Source organism: Rhinatrema bivittatum, chromosome 7 (genome assembly GCF_901001135.1).
Source record: "Rhinatrema bivittatum chromosome 7, aRhiBiv1.1, whole genome shotgun sequence".
Taxonomy (NCBI): domain Eukaryota; kingdom Metazoa; phylum Chordata; class Amphibia; order Gymnophiona; family Rhinatrematidae; genus Rhinatrema; species Rhinatrema bivittatum.
The window spans coordinates 226586623-226608858 of NC_042621.1; the positions used below are offsets into that span (position 1 = coordinate 226586623).

Consider the following 22236-nt stretch of genomic DNA (forward strand, 5'->3'; position numbering starts at 1 on the left):
TTCCCAGCAGAGAAGGTATGACCCTGTGCAATCCTGCTTGTTGACATACCACATAGCAATTTGGTTGTCTGTTTGTATCAGGACAATTTTGCTGGACAGCCAATCTCTGAAAATCCATAGTGTATACCTGATCACTCGGAGCTCTAGGAAACTGATCTGACACCGTGCTTCCCGGGTGGACCATAAGCCCTGGGTGCAGAGCCTCTCTACATGGGCTCTCCACCCCAAGCTGGACGCATCTGTAGTTAGGACAATTTGGGTAGGGGGATTTTGGAAAGATATTCCCCTTTCCAAATTCGAGAGAGCCCGCCACCAGGACAAAGAGTCCTGGAGAGGTGGAGTGGCTCGGATGCGAGCCCCAAGGCTCCGCGTGGCCTGGCGCCACTGCAACCTCACGGTCCATTGGGCGCTGCGCATGTGTAAACGTGCTAAGGGAGTAACATGGATAGTTGCCCAACAGCCTCAACATGTGCCGAGCTGAAATCTGCTGGCTCTGATGAATCACTGCCGCTATGGATGCCAAGGTGACCACCCTGGTTCACGGCAGGAAGGCTTTTGCCTGAGCCATGTCTAGCAGGGCTCCTATGAAGTCCACTCGAGGTGACAGGCTGAGATGGAACTTTGGCTAGTTGATGACGAACCCTGGTGACGCCAGCACCCGGATGGTCAAGTGCAAGGACTGAACTGCCCCAGCCTGGAAGGTGCTCTTGTTCAACCAATCGTCCAAGTACGGGAAAATGCAGTCCCAGTCTGCATAGGTGCGCTCCCTCCATAGCTAGACATTTTGTGAAGAGATGTAGGGGCCAATGCTAGCTTCAACGGCAACATTCTGAACTGCAAGTGCTGTTTTCCCACCACAAATCTAAGAAACTTCCTGCGACCTGGGAAGATCTTGATGTGAGTGATGCATCCTTTAAATCAAGTGAGCATAGCCAGTCCCCTTTTGCAGGAGGGCAATCAAGGTGCCCAGGGAAACCATCAAACTTTTCTTTTTTGAGAAATCTGTTCCAGGCCCTTAGTTCTAGGATGGAATAGAGTCCCCCCTGTTCTCTTTGGAATCAGGAAGTACCAGGAGAAGAATCCCTGCCCTCTTTGCCCTGGTGGGAGAGGCGACTGCTCTGGCCATTAAGAAGGCGGAGAGCTTCTGAAGTAGTATCTCCTGATGTGCTATTGGCCCCCAAACGGGCATGGCAGGCAATTTGGCGGGACACCCAATAGGTTTAATTGATACCCTTGTCAGACAATGGACAAGACCCACTGTTCCGAGGTTATACTGGGACACAGATATGCAAAGAACCATAGCCTGCCCCTGACGGGAGATCCAGCATCTTGGGTATGATCCAGTCAGAACTCCATCCCAGGATTTGACTGTGAGCCAGCTGGGGCTTGGGAACTCTCTGTTGCCTGGGATGGCCTTTTGAGCTCACTCTCTGCTAACAGGAGCGAGGGGCCAGAGGATAGTACTTCCTCTGGTGGTAGAAAGACGTCCTCTGGCCCTGCCTCATGGACCTCCTGACTGAGGAGGGCAGGTCTGAAGTGCTGATGGAGGGTCTTATGGTGATCCCGCAATTGGGCCACCGCATCCCTCAATTATCTACGAAGAGATTCTCTCTTGTGCATGGCAGGTCAGTGAGTCTTCTCTGTACCTCCGGTCAGAGATCCAAGGCCCGCAGCCATGCCATTCTGCGGGCGCCGATTCCTGCTGCAGAGACTCACTGCCATCTCAAAAACATTGTAGGTTGAATGAACCACATGTTTTCCACACTCCAGGCCCTGACGCACCAGTGATAAAAAGGTCTTGCTGCTGCTGAGGCAGTTGCTCAGCTGTCTCTTACACCTGCTTCCAGAGGTTGCAAGAGTATTGGCTCATGTAGAGCTGGTAAAAGACAATGTGGGCAATGAGCATGGCCCCTTGGAACACTTTCCTCCGATGAGCATCCATTATTCTATGAACTTTGCTGTGGGGCGATGAGGCGTGGGTCCAAGAGCGCTTGACCTTCTTGAGAGCAGATTCAACCACTACCAATTGTGATAGCTTGAATCCGGTAGCCTGCTGGACGAGGTAAACCTCATCTACCTTCCCTATGGATGGGAGGTACTGTGAGGGGGTACTTCCAGATCCTCAGCAGCAACTCCATGAAGATCTCGTGCATCAGGACCGGCCATGATCTCTTTAGGGGCCTCCATGAACTGGAGGATTTCCAGCATCTTATGCCTGGCATCCTCCTCCATCATTAACTGAAAAGGAATGGCCTCCGCCATCGCCCATACAAAACCTGCAAAGGTCAGGTCCTCTGAAGGAGACCTCTTTCGCTCATCTGGAGGAGACAGTTCTGAAGGGAGACCCTCCAAATCCTCATTGGATTCCACAGTGTTGTCCCCTCAGGGGTCATAGGGAGCCTCATCCTCACTGAAGTCCATAGGGGATGGGGGCCCTGGGTGTTCAGCCTTCGTCCAGAAGCACAGGTATCAGTAGCACTGGTGACGGCCCCGGCAAAACTGGACAGGGACTGTAGGCCTCAGAGTCTCTGCTAGCCTCAATGGAGCTTCCTCCTTGGAAGAACTGGCAATGAGCACCCTATCGGTCAGGGGAAGCATCGGTGCCCCGCTGGCATTGATGGCCTCCCAGGAACCGGTGCCAACTAGATTGTTAACATACCGATGAGCACGTTGTGCCATTCCAGCAGTGATTCCAGTAGAGTGAGTGCCAGCACCGGCGATGCCCTACAATGCCCTATGCACCACCGCCTGGACCCTGCGCGCCAGCTCTTCCTCGAAAGTTGCCGATGCTAAAGCAAACTGGGAAACAGGAGGGGTGGCCAAATCTTCCTCAGATACCCAAGGTGGATCAGTGACTGCCACCAGGACTGGTGGAGATTGTCATGGATTCCCGGCATCGATGGAGGATGGGCACTCCTTGCTGCGGGGTTGTTTCGGGGGCATTGCAGCACGAGCCAGCGCTTTTCCGAGCCAGACAATGTGCATCGAGGGTGACTGGTACCGATGCTTCCTTGGCCTCTCTTGGTGCTCGGTTCGGTATTTTACCGGTGCAGAAGTCGATGACGATGAACCCTATGTCCTCGACTTGGAATTGACCGACAAGGGTCAATCCCTGGCGCCCCTATCTGCTGACAGCATCGAGGGAACCTATGGCCCCACCGATACCAATGGCTCGATGTCCATCAGTGTGGCTCCCAGGTCTATCGGCGCAAATGCCACCAATGCAGACGTTGATACCTCGAGCTTCCTCGACCTGAAGAATTTCTCCATCTTGTCGAGCCAAGCACATCATCTCTTGGAGGTCATTTGGTTGCACATGTGGCAACCCCAGTTATCATGAGATGCCCCCAGGCAGAGGACACACACGGTCCTTGCACACTGGGTGCACCGATGGAAATCCGGCGAGGCCATGAACGGGGGGGGGGGGGGGGGGGGGGGGGGGGGGGAAAAAAAAAAAAAAGGAAAAATTTAGGAAAAGCCACGAGCTCACTCACCTTTATCCATATGTTTATTAAACTCCTTCAAAAAGTGAAGCAGATTTGTGAGGCAAGACTCTGCCTTGGGTATAGCCATGCTGACTTTGTTCCATTAAACCATGTCTTTCTATATGTTCTGTGATTTTGATGTTTAGAACACTTTCCACTATTTTCCCTGGCACTGACGTCTGGCTAACCGGTCTGTAGTTTCCCGGATCGCCCCTGGAACCCTTTTTAAATATTGGGGTTACATTTGCTATCCTCCAGTCTTCAGGTACAATGGATGATTTTAATGATAGGTTACAAATTTTTACTAATAGGTCTGAAGTTTCATTTTTTATTTCCTTCAGAACTCTGGGGTGTATACCATCCGGTCCAGGTGATTTACTACTCTTCAGTTTGTCAATCAGGCCTACCACATCTTCTAGTTTCACCGTGATTTGATTCAGTCCATCTGAATCATTACCCATGAAAACCTTCTCCATTACGGGTACCTTCCCAACATCCTCTTCATCCTGCTTGTCCTAGAGGAAATCCTAATGTCCACACAGCTACTTCTCTGGGCCCACTAGTGAAGATATCCCCTGGACTTGTGTTACTACTGCTATTTCTTCCCTTAATCCATGGGTAAGGGACTCCTCAAGCCCCAGCCATCATGCCAGCTCCTTTCTCTGCCTACAATGTCATATATTGGCACAAAGACTGCACTGGTACAGGTAGTGTTTTGCCTGAGATGATGCCAGATGTTAAGAAAAACAAATCACTCTCTACTTGACAATTCTGTACCACTATTAATTTGGTGTTAAAAAAATATGCCTTGATAAAACTATTGCTCAGCTAAATTAAATGATACTAAACTACTATGCAGATTCAATGCTATTTGCCTCTTTCCTTAACACAGAGAAGCTTAAGAAGAAAGGCAACCACAGCAGGTCCTAGACGGCCCATAATTTGTAACGATTAGACAAAGGAACATAGGAATCTGGCATTCCTGAACTATTTCCACTTTAAGCAATGCTATATCCAACTTCCCACATACTTAAAAAATGATTATGCTAGGCCTACTATATGCCATAAGCACCTTACAGATAACTATTCTGAATAGCACAGATCTGGGTGCAAAGAGTTATGGGATGAATTGGACCTCAAATGAACAGGGGCTAAGTTTAAATGGTAAGTAAGTTATCAAAGCCAATGATGTGAAGAAAAATATCATTCATCTGACTGATATCTCATTGCTGAATCTGCGTAAATTGGTGGGATTCAGCACCTGCTGAAATGTCCACTTCTAGATTTTTTTTTAAACATGTGATCAGAAAGCTCAGATGTTTCAATAAGCAACACACTGAAAATTGCATAAATTTGCTGCAAGCTGCAATCCTAAGGAGCATCTTCTTATTTAATGTAAGTTAATTTAAAAACTCAAAATTTAACAGAAAAATAAAAAAACTAAAAACAGTTAGTACAATGGGGCAAAAGAACAGAGATAAACTATTGTCCTTTGTCACTAATTATTTGGTACTGGCAGGATAATAATGAAGCCTTAAATATTGTATGAGCTCCAATGCACAAATATTCCTATACCCACTCCAGATATCTTCATTCAGAACTATTTTTTTGTCTGATTGACCCTAACTGTATTATATTTAAATATAGTCTTCATATATTGGGTAGGCTAATTGATTTTTATCTGCCATCATCTACTAAGTTATTATGTTAACTATAATGTGGAAATAACTCAAACCAAACCTATGAAAATAGAGAATCAGTCATCATTGAAAATTAGTACAGATGCTAATTAACATTGATATTTATGCTTACCATTTTTGTTTGTCATTCTGATTATGTACTAGCAAATTCAAAGGGATTTTTATTAACAAAATATTTTTCTCAGGTAAGAGCTAGATAATTAAAGGTTTACATACAGATTAGCTCTGACAAATTTTGTAGACAAGGCTAAACTTTTTTTTAACACTTGTTTTAACTTGGCATAGATATTTAAAGAAGCAAAAGGGCAAAACTGTAGAAAAATTGGACCCAACAAAATGCAACGAGTCCAAAAAAAATTCGACAGGTAAAGAGTTTGCCCAATATTTTACTGAAAAAATCCAAAACATAAAAGATATGGAGTGGAGTAGCTGCCTAGTTTTTAGGGCAGTGGGGCTGCATGTCAGGGAAATCAGGGTTCAAATTCCACTGGCACTCCTAGTGACCTTGGGCAAGTCACTTCACCTTCCATTGCCCGAGGTAAAAACTTAGATTGCGAGCATACTGGGGACAGGGAAATACAATACCTAAATGTAATCTGCTTTGAAGTGCCTGAAAAGTGGAATATAAAAGCAAATAAATAATATATCCTGTTATCTACAAATGAGTATCAAATCAGGAACATTTTGTGTTCATTTTAATCACATACCAAAAACACTTCTAAAAACATCAAGCGTTAAAGGTGTAAGAAGGCTATGTAAAAACTACATTTTATACATGAGGAACTTCTACCTTAGTTCATATAGCAAACATCTAGCCACATTATGTGTAACATTTCAAATGCTTAGCTAAAGAGAAGTCATTACATTTAATTAGCGAGTGATTTTATGACTGACAGGGCCACTAAAATAGTGGTAGCTATCTTCATTTCCCTCTCTGTGCTTGAGTGTTTCCTCAGTAGCATAGCCAAACCCTACTGGTTTTGAATAGCAGTCTCAAACCAGCCTCTGGTAAGTCACAGTGCCACAGCCTGAGCCATGTGGCCAGCCCAAATTTAGTTTTCTGACCACAAAATATTACCATCCGCCTGAAAGAAGCAAGATTTGAATTGAGTCCTTTGTTACTACTCATGTAGTAAAGAAAAAAATTCTGCACATGAAGTCTGTGGATACATACAATGCTGAAACTAAAGCTGAATATATTATTGATTTTTCCATATCATCCAGCAGGGTCTGGCAGATTTATTTCCTAAGTGCAGGCCCATACACCCTTATCTCCATCAATACTGGAACTAAAATAGATTAATGACACTTATTGCTATAATTGTATATGTGAATCAATGAAGACAGTTTTCAGCAATACTGTGTCATATGTAAATAATTAAGAGCTCACAAGAAAGAAAACTAACATATTAAATTGGATTAAGCATAAGAGTTTAAAATTTATCAAAATTCATTAGCAACACGGTCATGGAAATGTTTTTATGCCTTCATCATCTACCTACTATGCTTTACACAATAACAGTAGTTAAAAGCAGAGCAAGTGGCCTGACAAATTTGCTCATTCTACTCCATGATAAGGATATAAATAAACACAATAACACTACATATTATTAAATGTCCCAGCCTGCTTGTACGCTCTTGAGCTAGCTTCATGCTAGAAGGAACTCGTATTCACTCTAAGCACTGCAGATTGATACACAGTGCCAATTCTATGACAGCATGTTGGGCAGCAATTTCTATTAAACTAGGAGCCCAGTTTAGGATGTCTGAATATCCATCAATTGAGATACTTTGTTACCTACATGGAAGTCACAAGGTGATTCTCTCACCTTGTGCAAGGTTTTCAAGAATGCACAGGAGTGATTATCTGGTCATATTTGGTCAGATTTCATCTTTTTTTAAATATACTTCCCTGAAGCAAGCACTTGTGCCAAAACATGGCCATGTTGTGGCTTCTATTTTAATTCATCTTTTTAGAACCAGCTCCTATATTTCATGTGTCATTTTATTGAGGTCGATATTAAAAGGCTTTGTCTGGATAACATTTGGAGTTATCCTGGCTAAATTTCGTCTGGTTATCTGAACATGCTCTGGGAGCATGGTTTTCCTTTGTCTGGGCAACGTGATATTCAGTGCCACACAAAGTGAGCCAAGTAAGTCTGATCAAAAAAATGCCTTGTCCAACAATACATATTCTCCTGGGTCCAGACTCTCCCTGCTCAGAAAGACTGCTCTTACATTGTCTTTTCCTGCAATGTGCAAGGCCAAGATCTCCTGAATTCACTTCTGCCCATTCCATAAGTTGGTCTATCTCCTGTGACACTTGCTAGCTCTTGGTTCCTCCCTGCCGATTGATGTAAGACACTGTGGTTGCATTCTCAGACAATATTTGGACCGCTCAACCCTGCCACCTGCCGCTGAACTGTAAGCATGCCAACTGAACTGCCCAGGCTTCCAGCTGATTGATGTTCCAGAGAGACTTTTCTGCACTCCAGCACCCTTGTGCTGTTAGTTCCTGTTAGTGAGCTCCCCAACCCTGGAGACTCGCATCTGTCGTGAGTACTAACCAGTCCGCCAATTTTAGGGAAACTCCCTTTCTTAGATGATCTGCTTTTAACTACCATTGAAGTTCAGAGCAGACCTTCATTGGCAGGTGGAGCTGAATCAAATAGTCCGAAGACTGTGGGCTCCAACGAGACAGCGGGAAGCGCTGAAGAGGATGCACATGTGCCCTCGCCCACGGCACCATTTCCAAGTTTATCATCATCAAACCGAGAACCTGTAAATAGGACCACACTATCTGGTGTATAGGGTTTATCAAGAGACGCACCTGCATCATCAACCTCTGAATAAGAGCTTCTGGCAGTAAACCTTGCCTTGCTTCGTGTCAAACTGAACACCCAGATACTCTAACGACTGAGATGGCTGAAGACTGCTCTTGGCTAGGTTCACCACCCAACCAAGCTCCTGAAAAAGGAGAACACCTTGTGGGTCCACCAGGCACTCTCTTCCAGATACTTGACCGAATCAGCCAGTCATCTAAATACGGGTGTACCAGGATCCCAGGCTTTCTTAACTCTGCCGTCAGAACCACCATAACCTTGGAAAAAGTTCTGGGAGTGGTGGCAAGACCAAAAGGCAGCACTTGAAACTGATAATGGCACCCCAACACCGTGAAATGCAGAAAATGTTGGGGCTCCAATCAGATGGGAATATGGAGGTACTCCTCAGACAGATTCAAGGAGGTCAGAAATTCCCCCGACTGTACGACCATTATCACTGAGCGCAATGTTTCCAAGCGAAAATGAGTCACCCGCAAATAATGGTTGACCCCTTTGAGATCCAGGATGGGACGAAAGGAGCCCTCCTTCTTGGGCACAACAAAATAAATGGAATAGTGACCTGTATTTTCTTGAGATGTGGGCATTGGGACCACAGTCCTCAGACTGAGGAGCCCTGACAATGTACCCTCCACTGTCTGCTTCTTCTGCGGGGAGTGGCAGAGAGACACCATGAACAAGTCCAGAGGAACACTGTGAAACTCCAGAACATATCCCTCTCATATCATCTCCAGGATTCACTGATCTGATGTGATTTTGACCCACCTCTGATGAGAGAGAGGTGCCCCCTATCTCATGTTCCCAAGAGTGGGTTGGCGAACCTTCAATGGGAGGCTCAGGAAGTTGCACTATCCGAGCCTGCGCTCCGCCTGGGCTAACAGGGATGAAAGAACTGATACCTACCGAAAGGTCAAGTCCCCTGAAAGGTCACTTCTTCTGTAGGGTTGAAAATGCTTGGAACCCCTGGCACAACCCCTCATGTCAAAGGAGTGTGGCATCCGATTCCTATCTTCCAGCAACCAAGGAACCGGAGATTCGTCTCACTTACTGGCCAGTTTCTCCAACTCCCTCCTAAAGAAGAGTGAGCCTTTAAAGGGCAATTTCTTAAGGTTAGCCTTGGAGGACACAGTGGCTGACCAATTTCTCAGCCATAACTGACTCCTGGCCACTATTACTGAAGTCACTGGCTGAGGTGGAGACTAAATATCATAGTCCACATCTGCTAAAAAGGCAGCTGCTGGCTCCATAATTGTCCTGGAATTTACTCCAGCGTCATTGACCTCCTGAGAGATAAGTTAACAAGAGTGAGCTACCAGAGAACAACAAGAAGCTATCTGCAAGTTCATTGCTACTGCTTCAAATGCTTGCTTAAGGGTGGCTTCAATCCTTCTATTGTGCGCATCCTTCAAGGCTGCTCCTCCTTCTACAGGGATAGTCATCTGCTTGGAGACAGCACAGACAAGTGCATCCACTTTCAGAAAACACAGACACTCTCTCACCACTGGATCCAGGGGGTACAGGCCTTCCAAAGCCCGACCCTCTTTGAAATTAGCCTCCAGGCGCCCCACTCAAGATCAATCAATTCTTGAATGGCCTCCATATCAGAGAACAAACAAGAGGCTTTACGTAAAGAAACCAAAATGGGAGTTTTCTTTGGCTCAGACATGGAATCTGCCCCAGGTACTCCCAGCATTTTCAATGTCTGCGAAATCAGAGGCAGTAGCTCATCTCTATGAAAGAACAGCAACATAGTCCTATACGATTACAGTCCCAGACGAATTTCCCCATCCTCCAGAGATTCAGGATCAGCCTCATCATCAGGGCCATCCAGATTCCTATTAGGAGGAGCTGCTGCCAATCTAGGTGTACGTCTGTGTTTAACAGTAGTACCGGACTCTTAACTGACAGGATTGGAGGGGGCCGAGGACTGCACCTGAAGAAAGGATTGCAATTCTTGAAAAATTCTACCCAAGAAAAGGCAGAAGGATCCATGCCAAAACCAGAAGGCACCTGTGTTGTGCCCACTGAGCTACCGTCCCCTGCTGAAGAACCAGTTAAGGGAGTTACCAAGTCAGGCGCCACCCTCCTGACATGTCCTTACCCAGGCCATCATCAAGTTGGGAAGAACCAGGCTTAATAAAATCAGAGCCTCTAAGCAGCACTGGCATAAGTTAGAGGGCACGCCAGCCTGAGATGCCCAAATATGACAGGCAGCAAAGAGGGAAAGGCGCTTAGGTTTCTTTAGCCACAGGCACCATTCATCTGTCAGTACACTTAACAGGCGATTGAAGGTGTGCGTCCAGCTCAATTCATGCTGCAAAATTTAGGAGCACAAACTTTTAGGTGCCCCAAGGCTAGGCGTTGCAAAACTAGGCGCACTTCCACTGCTCCAAACTTAAGCACACAACCAATGCGGCCCAGATTGTACACACAGGCAGCACCCAAAAAACTGGGCACACAACTTGGATGCACAGCCAGACTCAGTTGCATGCACCAATGGTCCTGAAGAAGGCAGCCTAACACAGAAGAAAAGCATGCAGAAACGCCGCTGCGGCCTACCATGCGGTGCACAGAAAAAAGGATAACAGCAGGGCCTAGCCCACCTGGGCTGCTCAACCTGCCAGGCTGCCCAAGTCCCTTAACCTCCCTCGGGAGCGGGAATCAATGTCAGAACAGTGCGCCGAGCATGGAGACCAGAGGAAGGGGAAGGCCTTACAAACAACCCTTCTACTCTGTCTTTTCTCTTTTTTTCTTTTTAAACCTTATCTGAGCTCAGCGTTTCCCAGATGAGTACAGGGGGAGAGGGCATATACCATCACCACTGCGCTAAGCTCCCTGCCCTCGCTGCATTTCAACTGTTTTAAACAACTAAGTATATGATAGCTGTGAAAACCAGCTACCGGACCAAGGCACTCAACTGTGGGATGATGGACATCACCTCAGGAATTCTCAACTGGGGAAGGGACCATTTGGTATCATCGCAGGAGAGTGGGACAAATTAAATCTCCTTTTATTTCTCTTTCTAAACTTTGAAGCAGTCCCCAGTAGGGAGATGAACATCCACCATCTGCTGGAGACGGAGAATATTGGCAGGCTGATGTCACTGCAGGGCTATATATACTGTGATGTCAATTTTGCTCCATCTCCATCTGCTGGTAGAGATGCATAACCCACTGATCCTGAATTCATCTGTCTGGGCGCTAGGAAGCCTCTATTAAACATTAAAAGGAACAAATCCCAACTTCACACTATTATTCATCTGAAATGTAGGGAATTCCTTTTACAATCTGCCACTAAGTAAGCGTTTTACATCCCAAGACATTTCCAAAACTGTATTCCCTGAAAATATTCATCAGGAAACATTTTAATGCTTGGCAGTATATTCATTAACAAATGGGAGTGCTCCAACTTTAAAGCACCATAGTTTGTCATTATATCTTGAAATTGTTTAATTAAAATGCTGTCCATTGAAACATCTTTTGAAGCAAGTTGTAAAAATTATTAACAACCTGGTGGCCTTGATAACAAATGCTAAAAGATTAAAGATAGTAAAGGCAGGGCTAACCCTGGCAGCGGGGAAGGGACATGCAAAATCCAGGGCAAATCTGCCTTTGTGGACCCCATGCCTTTTTCCTCACATGCAATCCTCTCCACAGGTCCTGTACTTTCACAGGACCCAGCAGCACCACGCATTCAAACTTCAGCTAGAAACCAGCAGAGGAGGCAGCAGGCACAGGTAAAAAGTGTTGCTCTCCTCTAGCCAACGGAAGGGTGAAGACTGAACCTGGAGGAAGATGATCAAAGTGCAAGACCCAGCACAGTCACTCCAATTCACCTTCCATTAGAGATGCCATGAATAAAGGACTCAAGTTGGCTAAACTTGGCAGCATACTATGATGGTAACTTTTAAATTGGCATGCGGGCGTGTATATGTGCACGTTCATCAGCCTACAACCAGGGATGTGGTTATTTTATAACATATGTGCACATGTTATAAAATAGCCTGGCTGCAAACTCGTGCACACTGAATTTTTAGTGTGTGCATACATCTGCATGCAAATCCCACTTCTACAGTGGAAGTGGGGGGATTTTAAAAGGTATATGCGCCAACGTATTTGTCAGTTTTACCAGTCCATTTCCAGTTAGCCTAGTTAAAAAGGTCCTCCAACTCCCTCTGGTTTGATAGCCTGTACAGTCCCACTTACCCCAGACCCTTTAAACTGCTCTGAAATGGTCAGTTTTTTTTTTTGTTTTGTTTTGTTTTTACTTTCATGCCATGCATAGCAGAAGTAAAGTTATGCGGCAGGGGGGGCCTGGCACCACCGGATTATTTATGTGGAAATTTCTGGTTAAAGTCCTGAAATGCCCATGTACCGCCCATGTCCCACCCAGACCATGCCCCTTTTGGAAAAGTTCCGAGATATGCATGCAGCGGCATTTACGCGCGTATCTAGGGGCTTTTAAAATCTGCTCGGTGCGCACAAGCCAAACATTCGCATATCCCCTAATTTCGGCGTGCGTCAGACTTTTAAATTCGCCTTTATATGTCTAGAATGGGAAACTGTATTCCACATTGTTCTGCACTATTTCCTAGTAGAGGTATAGAGTAATTTTATAGATGAAAATGTTGACTCTAGCAGTGAAAACAGTCACAATGCATCTGTTACACGGGAGGTATATATGTGCATGGAAAGGATGAAGGAAAAGTAAGAACTGGTGGTTGAAGGCATGAAAAAAATGCTCTCAATGAAGTTATGTGCTACTAGTCTTCTTCTATAGGAAAGGGTCCGGGAGACAACCATAATCCAAACAGTCTTTCATAATAGCAAAACATTTTTCTTAGCAGCGTTATTGTATAGCATTGCAGATGTGAAGTCAGAAGGAGAAATGTAAATGAAGTGATATTAATAAAAAATATGAATACACTAATGAGAAATTACTACTTAACTGATAAATTCCTTTTCTTTAGGACAGTCAAAATAATCCAGAACAAGTGGGTTATGCGTTCCCTCCAGCAGGTGGAGATGGAGTAAATGGACATCACAGTATATACACCCCTGAAGTTACATCAGCCTGCCAGTATTCTCTTCAAAGCAACTGTGGACAGACTAGTAAAAAACGATGAAAAACAGATAACCATTTCAATACTCAGCCAACAGGTAACACTGAGCTCAGACAAGAATGTAATAACACTAGTCTAGGGACTGGAATAACACTTATCAGTAAGCCCTGTAACACATAGGCACACAAGAAGATAATTATGCAATCATATGACAGCCAAGGAAGGGAAGCTGGATTCATCTGTCTGTCCTAAAAAGAAAGAAATTATCAGATAAGTAATAATTTCTCATTTCTTAGCATCCAGTCCAATGAATCCAGTACAAGTGGGACATACCCAACTTACTCCCGAATAGGGCGGGGGGCTGTCTGCGGTCCAGTCAAAATCGCATATGCAAAGGTTGCATCCTCCCGGGTTTGTACACCCAGACTATAATACCTGAAAAGGTATGTAAGGAGGACCACGTCACAGCTTGGCAAATTTCGACAGGAGTCAACAATCTAACTTCTGTCCAAGACACTACCTGAGTTCGAGTGGAATGGGCCCGAACCAGACTAGGTAATGGCTTCCCAGCATCCATGAATGAGGTCATGACTTCCTCCTAAATCAAGTGAGCTATTGTAGCCCATGAGACTATCTTCCCTATCTAGTGTAGAGGTCAAACAGGCGATTCGATCTATGCAAAGGCCCAGTGACCTCCAGATACCTGATAATATGCCACTTGACATCCAAGGGCCGCAACAGATAGCAAATGATGCTTACCTGATGTAACAGGTGTTCTCACAGGACAGCAGGATGTTAGTCCTCACAAATGGGTGACATCGAGGATGGAGCCCACCACGGAAAACTTCTGTCAAAGTTTAAACAGAACTTTGACTGGCCCCTACTGGTCATGCCCAGCAAGGCACTGACCCTGCAGCCAGCAGGGGTCTCCCTTCAGTCTGATTTTTAAAGCTACAGGCAGTGCCTAGAAAGTAAGAATAAAACGAACCCAACACCGCGGGGAGGCGGGCGGGTTTCGTGAGGACTAACATCCTGCTGTCCTGTGAGAACACCTGTTACATCAGGTAAGCAACATTTGCTTTCTCACAGGACAAGCAGGATGGTTGTCCTCACAAATGGGTGAGTACCGAGCTGAGGATGTCCCGACTTGCACCAAATGTACCCAACGGTGTGCAACAGGCACAACAACTGGGGTGGAATTTGGTAAAGGGCATCCGCACCCTACCGGGCAGGTGGAAGGGTGTTGGTACATCAGGTTGGAAAAAGGTTGCGCAAGACAGACTGGCCGAAGATGGAGTCCTGTCTTCCAGCCTTGTCCAAACAATAATGGGCTGCAAAGGTATGGAGAGAACTCCAGGTTGCAGCTTTGCAGATGTCAGGAAGCGGCACCGATCGAAGGTGTGCCACTGACGTCGCCATGGCCCTCACAGAGTGTGCTTTAACACGGTCTTGAAAAGGAATGCCAGCTTGCTCATAGCAAAAAGAAATGCAGTCCGCCAACCAGGAAGAAAGAGCCTGCTTACCCACAGGTTGTCCCAACTTATTAGGATGGAAAGAGACGAATAATTGAGTGCTCTTCCTATGGGAAACTGTACGGTCTAGGTAAAAAGCTAGAGCTCGTTTACAGTCTAGGGTATGCAGGGTCTGCTCTCCAGAGTTGGAGTGGGGTCTGGGAAAAAAGATAGGTAGTATGATGGATTGATTGATATGAAACTCAGAAACTACCTTAGGTAAAAATTTAGGGTGAGTGCGGAGTACCGCGCGGTCCTGCAGGAGCTTAGTGTAAGGCGGATAGGTAACTAGGGCCTGTAATTCACTAACCCTGCGAGCTGAAGTAATAGCCAAAAGGAATAACACTTTCCAAGTGAGATATTTAAAGTCACAGGAGTGCAGAGGTTCGAAAGGAGGTTTCATAAGACGACCAAGAACCAGGTTAAGGTCCCAGGATGGGGCCGGAGGACGCAAGGGCGGCTTTAGATGGAGCAAGCCCTTAAGAAAGCGTGTTACTAGGGGTTGTACTGAAATAGGATTACCCCCAATACCCTTATGGAAGGCGGCTACCGCACTGACATGCATTCTGATAGAAGAGGTTTTAAGACCTGATTCAGAGAGATGCCATAAATAGTTCAAGAATTTGGAGATTGGACAGGAAAGAGACTGAGACTGAGAAGGGACTGAGAAGTGCACCATGATGTGTACCTTTTCCATTTGTATGAGTAAGACTTTCTTGTGGAAGGCTTTCGTGAAGCTATCAGGACCCGAGAAACGGAATCTGAAAGGTTGAAGGACTAACCTTTCAACATCCATGCCGTCAGGGACAAGACTTGGAGGTTGGGATGGAGGAGGCATCCGTCGTTTTGAGTGAGCAGATGCGGGTCCTTTCCCAGAGGAATGTGCCTGCGGATGGAGAGATCCTGGAGTATTGGAAACCATACTTGGCGTGGCCAGTAAGGTGCTATCAGGATCATGGTTCCTCCGTCCTGGCGTAGCTTCACGAGAGTCTTTGACACAAGAGGGAGTGGAGGGAATGCATAGAGCAGACCGGTTGTCCACTTGAGGGAGAATGCATCCCTCGGCCGAGAGTGCTGGCTCCGAATGAGAGAGCAGTAATCGTCCACTTTGTGGTTCTGAGGGGACGCAAAGAGGTCTATGCGGGGAGAACCCCACTTGTGAAACAGAGAGGTCGCTACCAGAGGATCGAGTGACCACTCGTGTGGTTGGAAGACACGGCTCAGCTGGTCTGCCAATACATTGTCTACTCCCGGCAGGTAAGTGGCCCTGAGGTACATGGAGTGGGAGAGGGCTTCCGCCCAGATCTGCGCAGCTTCCTGACACAGAAGGAAGGAGCCTGTGCCTCCCTGCTTGTTTATGTACCACATGGCCACTTGGTTGTCCGTCTGGATTAAGATTATCTGATGAAAGAGATGATCTTTGAAAGTGCGGAGCGCATAGCGGATTGCTCGAAGTTCCAGGAAATTTATCTGGTGTTCGGCTTCCTCTTTGGACCATAACCCTTGGGTTTGAAAGTCGTCCACATGGGCTCCCCAACCGATGTGAGAAGCGTCGGTGGTTAGGATTACTTGCGGATCCGGTGGAAGAAAGGGTAAGCCCTGAAGGAGGTTGACCTGAGTCGTCCACCAGGTTAAGGATAGGCGCAGCGCTTGTGTGACTGTGACTATGGAGGACAGAGGCTGAAAAGCTTGAATCCATTGGTGTCGTAGAGTCCATTGTGTTACTCTCATGGCTAGTCGGGTCATGGGAGTGACTTGAACCGAGGATGCCATGTGCCCTAGGAGAATGAGGAACTGGCGAGCCGTGGCAGTGTTCTGAGACTGGAGCTGGCGAGCCAGGGACATTAGGGTGTGGACCCTCCGAAGAGGAAGGTAAGCCTTTGCCTGTAAGGTGTCCAAGTCTGCCCCAATGAAGGATAAGGTTTGAGACGGGACTAAGCAAGATTTCTCGTAATTGACGAGAAACCCTAAGGAAAGGAGTGTTTGAATTGTCAATTTTAGGGAGGATTGAGCTATCTGTTGGGTGGAGGCCCTGATTAGCCAATCGTCCAGGTATGGGTAGACGTGGACACCTTCCTTCCTTAGGAATGCTGCTACCACTACGAGACATTTGGTAAAGACTCGTGGGGCAGAAGCTAGACCGAAAGGGAGGACACGGTATTGATAATGGTCGTGGCCTACTAGAAACCGCAGATATTTGCGATGGGATTGTGTGATCGCAATGTGGGTATAAGCGTCCTTGAGGTCGAGAGAGCACAGCCAATCCCCTCTTTGTAGCAGAGGGAGCAGCGCGCCTAGGGTTACCATTTTGAACTTCTCTTTTTGAAAGTATTTGTTGAGGGCTCGAAGGTCCAAAATGGGATGTAGTCCCCCTGATTTCTTTGGTATTAGGAAGTATCTGGAATAGAATCCCTTGCCTCGTTGAGAGAGAGGAACGGGTTCTATAGCATTTGATTGTAGAAGAAGGGATACTTCCTGTTGTAATTGAGCCAAATGGGTGGATAGACTCCACGCTTGAAGAGGCGGGGAGTCTGCCGGAAGAGTTATGAAGTTGAGGTGGTAACCCTGTGCGATAATTGTTAGCACCCACTGATCTGAGGTGATCTGCAACCAAGGCTGTAGAAAATGGTACAGTCGACCTCCTACAGGGATGTCCGGAAGAGGGGTTTGGCATGTGTTCCCTACAGGGGAGTCAAAGGCCAGCCGCAGGCCCAGGAGGAGGGGCTACAGTAGGCCTTTGTTTCCTAGGCTGACGCGGCTGAGGCCTAGTAGAGGATCGAGCTGGACGAGGCCTGGCCGATGGAGGGTAATAACGGCATGGTCGAAAGAATGACTTCTTAGAGTCTTTCTTTTGCGGTTGCTTGGAGGTCAGCTCAGGTGGGACAGATGAGAGTTGTTTCAACGTCTCATGGTGGTCTTTTAACTCCGCCACAATCTGCTGAATTTGCTCTCCAAACAAATTATCGCCTAAGCAGGGTAAATCAGCAAGACGATCCTGAACCTCTGGGCGAAGGTTGGATGATTTTAACCAAGCCCAACGTCTGGCTGAGATGGCTGTGGCTGAAACTTTTGTGGAAGCATCGAATATGTCGTAGGCAGTCCTAATCTCGTGCTTCCCTGCCTCAAATCCCTTGTGAAGAAGGGCTTGAAGCTGCGGTTGGTATTGGTCTGGCAACGTGTCAGCATAGTCTTGCATCTGCTTAAGGATGGCTCTGTTGTACTGAGTCATGTAAAGTTGATATGAAGCTATGCGTGAAATCAACATAGCTCCATGATAGACTTTCCGTCCAACACTATCTAGGAACTTGTTGTCCCTGGTAGGTGGGGTAGAAGAGTGTGGCTTAAGACGCTTGGCCTTCTTCTGCGCGGACTCAACCACAACAGAGCGATGATCCAGTTGAGGTTTTTGGAAACCTGGTGCTGACTGGACAAGGTAGGTGGAGTCAGCTTTTTTGTTAACTGGGGACACTGATGAAGGAGATTCCCAGTTTTTCTTGAGCAGATCCAAAAACACCTGGTGTATAGGGATGGAAGCGATGATTTTTGGAGCATCCAGAAATTGAAGGAGTTCCATCATCTGGTGTCTGTCATCAGCTTCAGATTGTAGTTGAAAAGGTACAACTTCTGACATCTCTTTCACAAAATTAATGAAAGATAGATCCTCAGGAGGAGATCTTTTTCTACTCTCTGTAGGAGATGGTGGCGAAGGCAAATCTGTGTCAGAAGAAGTATCATCATCATCACCCCAGGTATCGTAGGGATCAAGTGGGGCTTGTAGCCCTGATGGACCTGGCTGAGGCTCTGAAGGCATCGATGGAAACCGAGGTGGAATCGGTGCGGTAGGTGGAACCAGAAATGGCATCGATGGCTTCGGTGCTGCCGATGGAATCGGTGCCTGGCGTGGAATGGATGGAACCGAAGGATATATCGGTGGAGATATACCAGAAGGCACCGATGGAACCACCCCGGAAGGGGGAATCCGGAACGGTGTTTCTCCTGCCGATGAAAATCCAGTCGGAGACGGTGGTGTTGTCGATGGTACTGGAATCACCGATGGAAGGGCCGTCATGAGCGCCTCCATGCGGCTCAGTAGCGGTGCTAGCGCTTGTATCAACGGCTCGGTGGTCGGTTCCCTCCTCGGTGGCGAAGCCGGTGCCGGTGGCGGCACTGGAACCGGTGCCGATGGAAGTTGCAATTTCTTCATCGCTTTCTCGATGGCCTCCTGGACCAGCCGGTCCAGTTCCGCCCAGAGACCAGGGGTAACCATACCCGGCTCGACGGGGGAGGGAGGCTGAGGCAGGGCCGGAGGGACCATCGTAACCGGTGGGATCACGGCCCCCGCACCCCGGGAGCGTGAGGGTTTCCTTGATGCCGGCGAACGAGACGTGGAGGGTGTCCGGTCTGTTCGCGGCTTCTTTGTTGGTGGCTCGGCTTGAGCAGAGGTCGATGGCTGTGGATCCTCGACAGGCCGAGACTTGTGCCGTCGATGGCGGTGCTTTTCCTTCCGATCCCCTCGCCCATCCGGGGAAGGGACGGGAGTCGACGGCCGAGAAGCGATCGATGGCGGACGGTCACCGGAGGGTTGACGATGATGGTACAACTTCGACGGTGCCGGTTCCGATGACGTCGATGCTATCGATGGCGTTGGGGTGGGTGCATGGAAGAGGAGCCCCATCTTCTCCATCCTGGCTTTGCGACCCTTGGGTGTCATTAAGGCACATTTGGTGCAAGTCAGGACATCATGCTCACTACCCAAACACATTACACAAACCCTGTGGGGGTCTGTGATGGACATAGTCCGGGTACAATCCGGACAACGGCGGAACCCCGTTGCCATGGCCTGAAGCCAAAATTTAGGCTGGGGATCGGTAAGTGCCAACAGGCCTCAAGGGCCAAAATCGACGGTAGTCGATGGAAAAAGGCAAAAAACTTACCGGGGTTCCGTAAGATGACTAAAAATTTGTCGAAGGGAGACCCCTGAGGGGCAAATTTTCTTAGGAAATTAACTTCCAAATTCCTGTCAGGAACGTGGTTAGAGAGCTCCTTTCACCGCGTGGCAACTGCTGCGCGGAAAAAAGAAGACTGAAGGGAGACCCCTGCTGGCTGCAGGGTCAGTGCCTTGCTGGGCATGCCCAGTAGGGGCCAGTCAAAGTTCTGTTTAAACTTTGACAGAAGTTTTCCGTGGTGGGCTCCATCCTCGATGTCACCCATTTGTGAGGACAACCATCCTGCTTGTCCTGTGAGAAGAGACTCTTCTACCTCTCTCTCCCTGACCAGAGATGGCAGGGAGACAGACTGGTTGAACTGAAACTCAGAGACCACTTTTTGGTAAACAGAGAAACTGCTCCTGGCAAGACAAGGCCTACAGCTCAGAAACCTTATGTGCAGAACAATTTGCCACAAGGAACATTGTTGTCAAAGTTAGAAACCACAAGGACAGAGTACATAGCGGTCGAAATGTAGGGCCTACCAAAAAATCCACAAACAAATTGAGACTCCATAAGGACACCGGAAACACAAAGAAGGACTAAGATGTTCCACTCCTTTCAGAAAAACGGACCACATTAGAATGAGCCGACAAGGATCCACCATTTACCGGACCCCTGAAACAAGCAAGAGCAGTTACTTGAACCCTTAAGGAATAAAGGGCCAAACCTTTATTCAAGCCATCCTGCAAAAATTCCAAAACGAACAGTATCTTGACCAAACAAGGAAGAGTACTGCGATCCTCACACTAGGCCTCAAAAACTCTTCAAATCCGCACATAGGCCAGGGAACTGGAGAACTTTCTAGTTCTTAGCAAGGCAGAGATCTCTGCCACAAAGTATCCACGTTTCAGCAAGCAAGCCCTGTCAAGGGCCATACCTTAAGACAAAATAGAGTTGGTTCTTTGTGAAGGACAGGCCCCTGCTGCAACAGGTTCCTGTGCGCCGGAAGTTGAAGAGGCGAAGCCATCAGGAGCCTGTGCAGATCTGCATGCCACAGTCTCCTGGGTCAATCTGGAGCAATCAAGAGCACCATCCCTTTGTGGCATTCGATCCTTCAAATCAATCTACCCAACATGGGCCATAAAGGAAAGGCACACAACTTCTTGTCTTCCAGCCACTCCTGCACAAGGGCATCAATCCCCAATGACCTTAGATCTCTTCCGTGGCCAAAGAAACATGAAACTTACGCAGTGCACAAAGTTGCCAACAGGAATGGGAGACCCCAGTGATCCCAAATCAGCTGAAACTCGTCTGACAATGCCCACTCTCCTGGGTTCAGATTCTCTCTGCTGAGGAAGTCTGCTCTTAAGTTGTCTAAGCCTGCGATGTGCGAGGCTGAAATCATCTGGAGATGCACCTCTGCTGATTCCATAAGATGATCTATTTCCTACGACACTTGCTGGCATTTGGTACCTCCCTGCTGATTTAAGCCACAGTCGTTGCATTGTCAGACATTATGCGGACCAAGCAACCCTGCAGCCTGTCGCTTAACTGTAAACATGCCAACTGGACCACCCTGCCCTCCAGGTAATTGATGTTTCAGAGACACACTCTGCACTCCAGCGCCCTTGTGCAGTCAGCTCCTGACAGTGAGCTCCCCAACCAAGGAGACTCGCATTCATTGTAAGGACTAGCCAGTCCGGAGGGGATAGCGAAACTCCTTTCCGTAGATGATCGGCTGGCCGTCACCACTGCAGTTGGGAGAAGAACTCCATTGGCAGGTGGAGCCAAATCGTATAGTCCTAACACTGCGGATTCCACCAAGAGAGCAGGGAGTGCTGAAGAGGACGCATATGCGCCGTTGCCCATAGCACCACTTCCAGGGTCTCTGCCATTAAGCCAAGGACCTGCAGGTAAAACCACATTGTCGGGCGCAGAGTGTTCAACAACAGATGGAGTTGAGATAGCTTCTGAATTTGAGGCAAGAACACCTTGGCCTGCTTCATGTTAAACTAAACCCCCAGGTAGTCCAGCGACTGAGTAGGCTGAAGACTGCTCTTGGCTAGGTTCACCACTCGGCCGAGCTCCCGCAACAGGGAAATCACCAGGCAGTTCTCTTCCAGCAACTTGGGGTGTATCAGCCAGTCATCCAAATACGGGTGTACTAAGAGTAACCTCTCTCAACTCTGCCGCAACTACCACCATTACCTTGGAACAGGTTCTGGGAGCGGTGGACAGACCAAGGGCAGCACCCGAAACTGAAAGTGGCATTCCAGAACTGCGAACCACAGGAAGTGTTGATGTTCTAGTTGGATAGGAATGTAGAGATACACCTTTGACAGATCCAAAGAGATAAAAAATTCCCCCGACTGCACGGCCATTATCACCAAGTGCAATGTCTTCATGCGAAAATGCTTCACTTGCAGATGACGACTGACGCCTTTGAAGTCCAGGATGGGATGAAAAGAGCTCCCCTCCTTTGGCACAACAAAATAATGGAAAATCGCCCTGTATTTTTTTGAGACATGGGCATTGGGTCCACAACCCTCATACGGAGGAGTCTTGCCAATGCAGTTTGCACTGCCTGTTTTTTTGTTTTATTTTTTTGTGGTGAGTGGCAGGGAAACACCATGAACATGTCCAGAGGATAAAATTCCTCCCCCAGTTGAGAATTTCTGAGGCAAATTCCATGGTCCTCTGATGTGTGCCG

The 22236-nt window shown here is 47.4% G+C and overlaps 1 protein-coding gene across 1 annotated transcript in view; it reads right to left on the reverse strand.

Annotated features, from left to right (window-relative positions):
• MARCH5 (membrane associated ring-CH-type finger 5) overlaps window positions 1-22236 on the reverse strand; it is a 208842-nt gene that overhangs the window by 31418 nt on the left and 155188 nt on the right. The gene's annotated exons all lie outside the window — the stretch shown is intronic.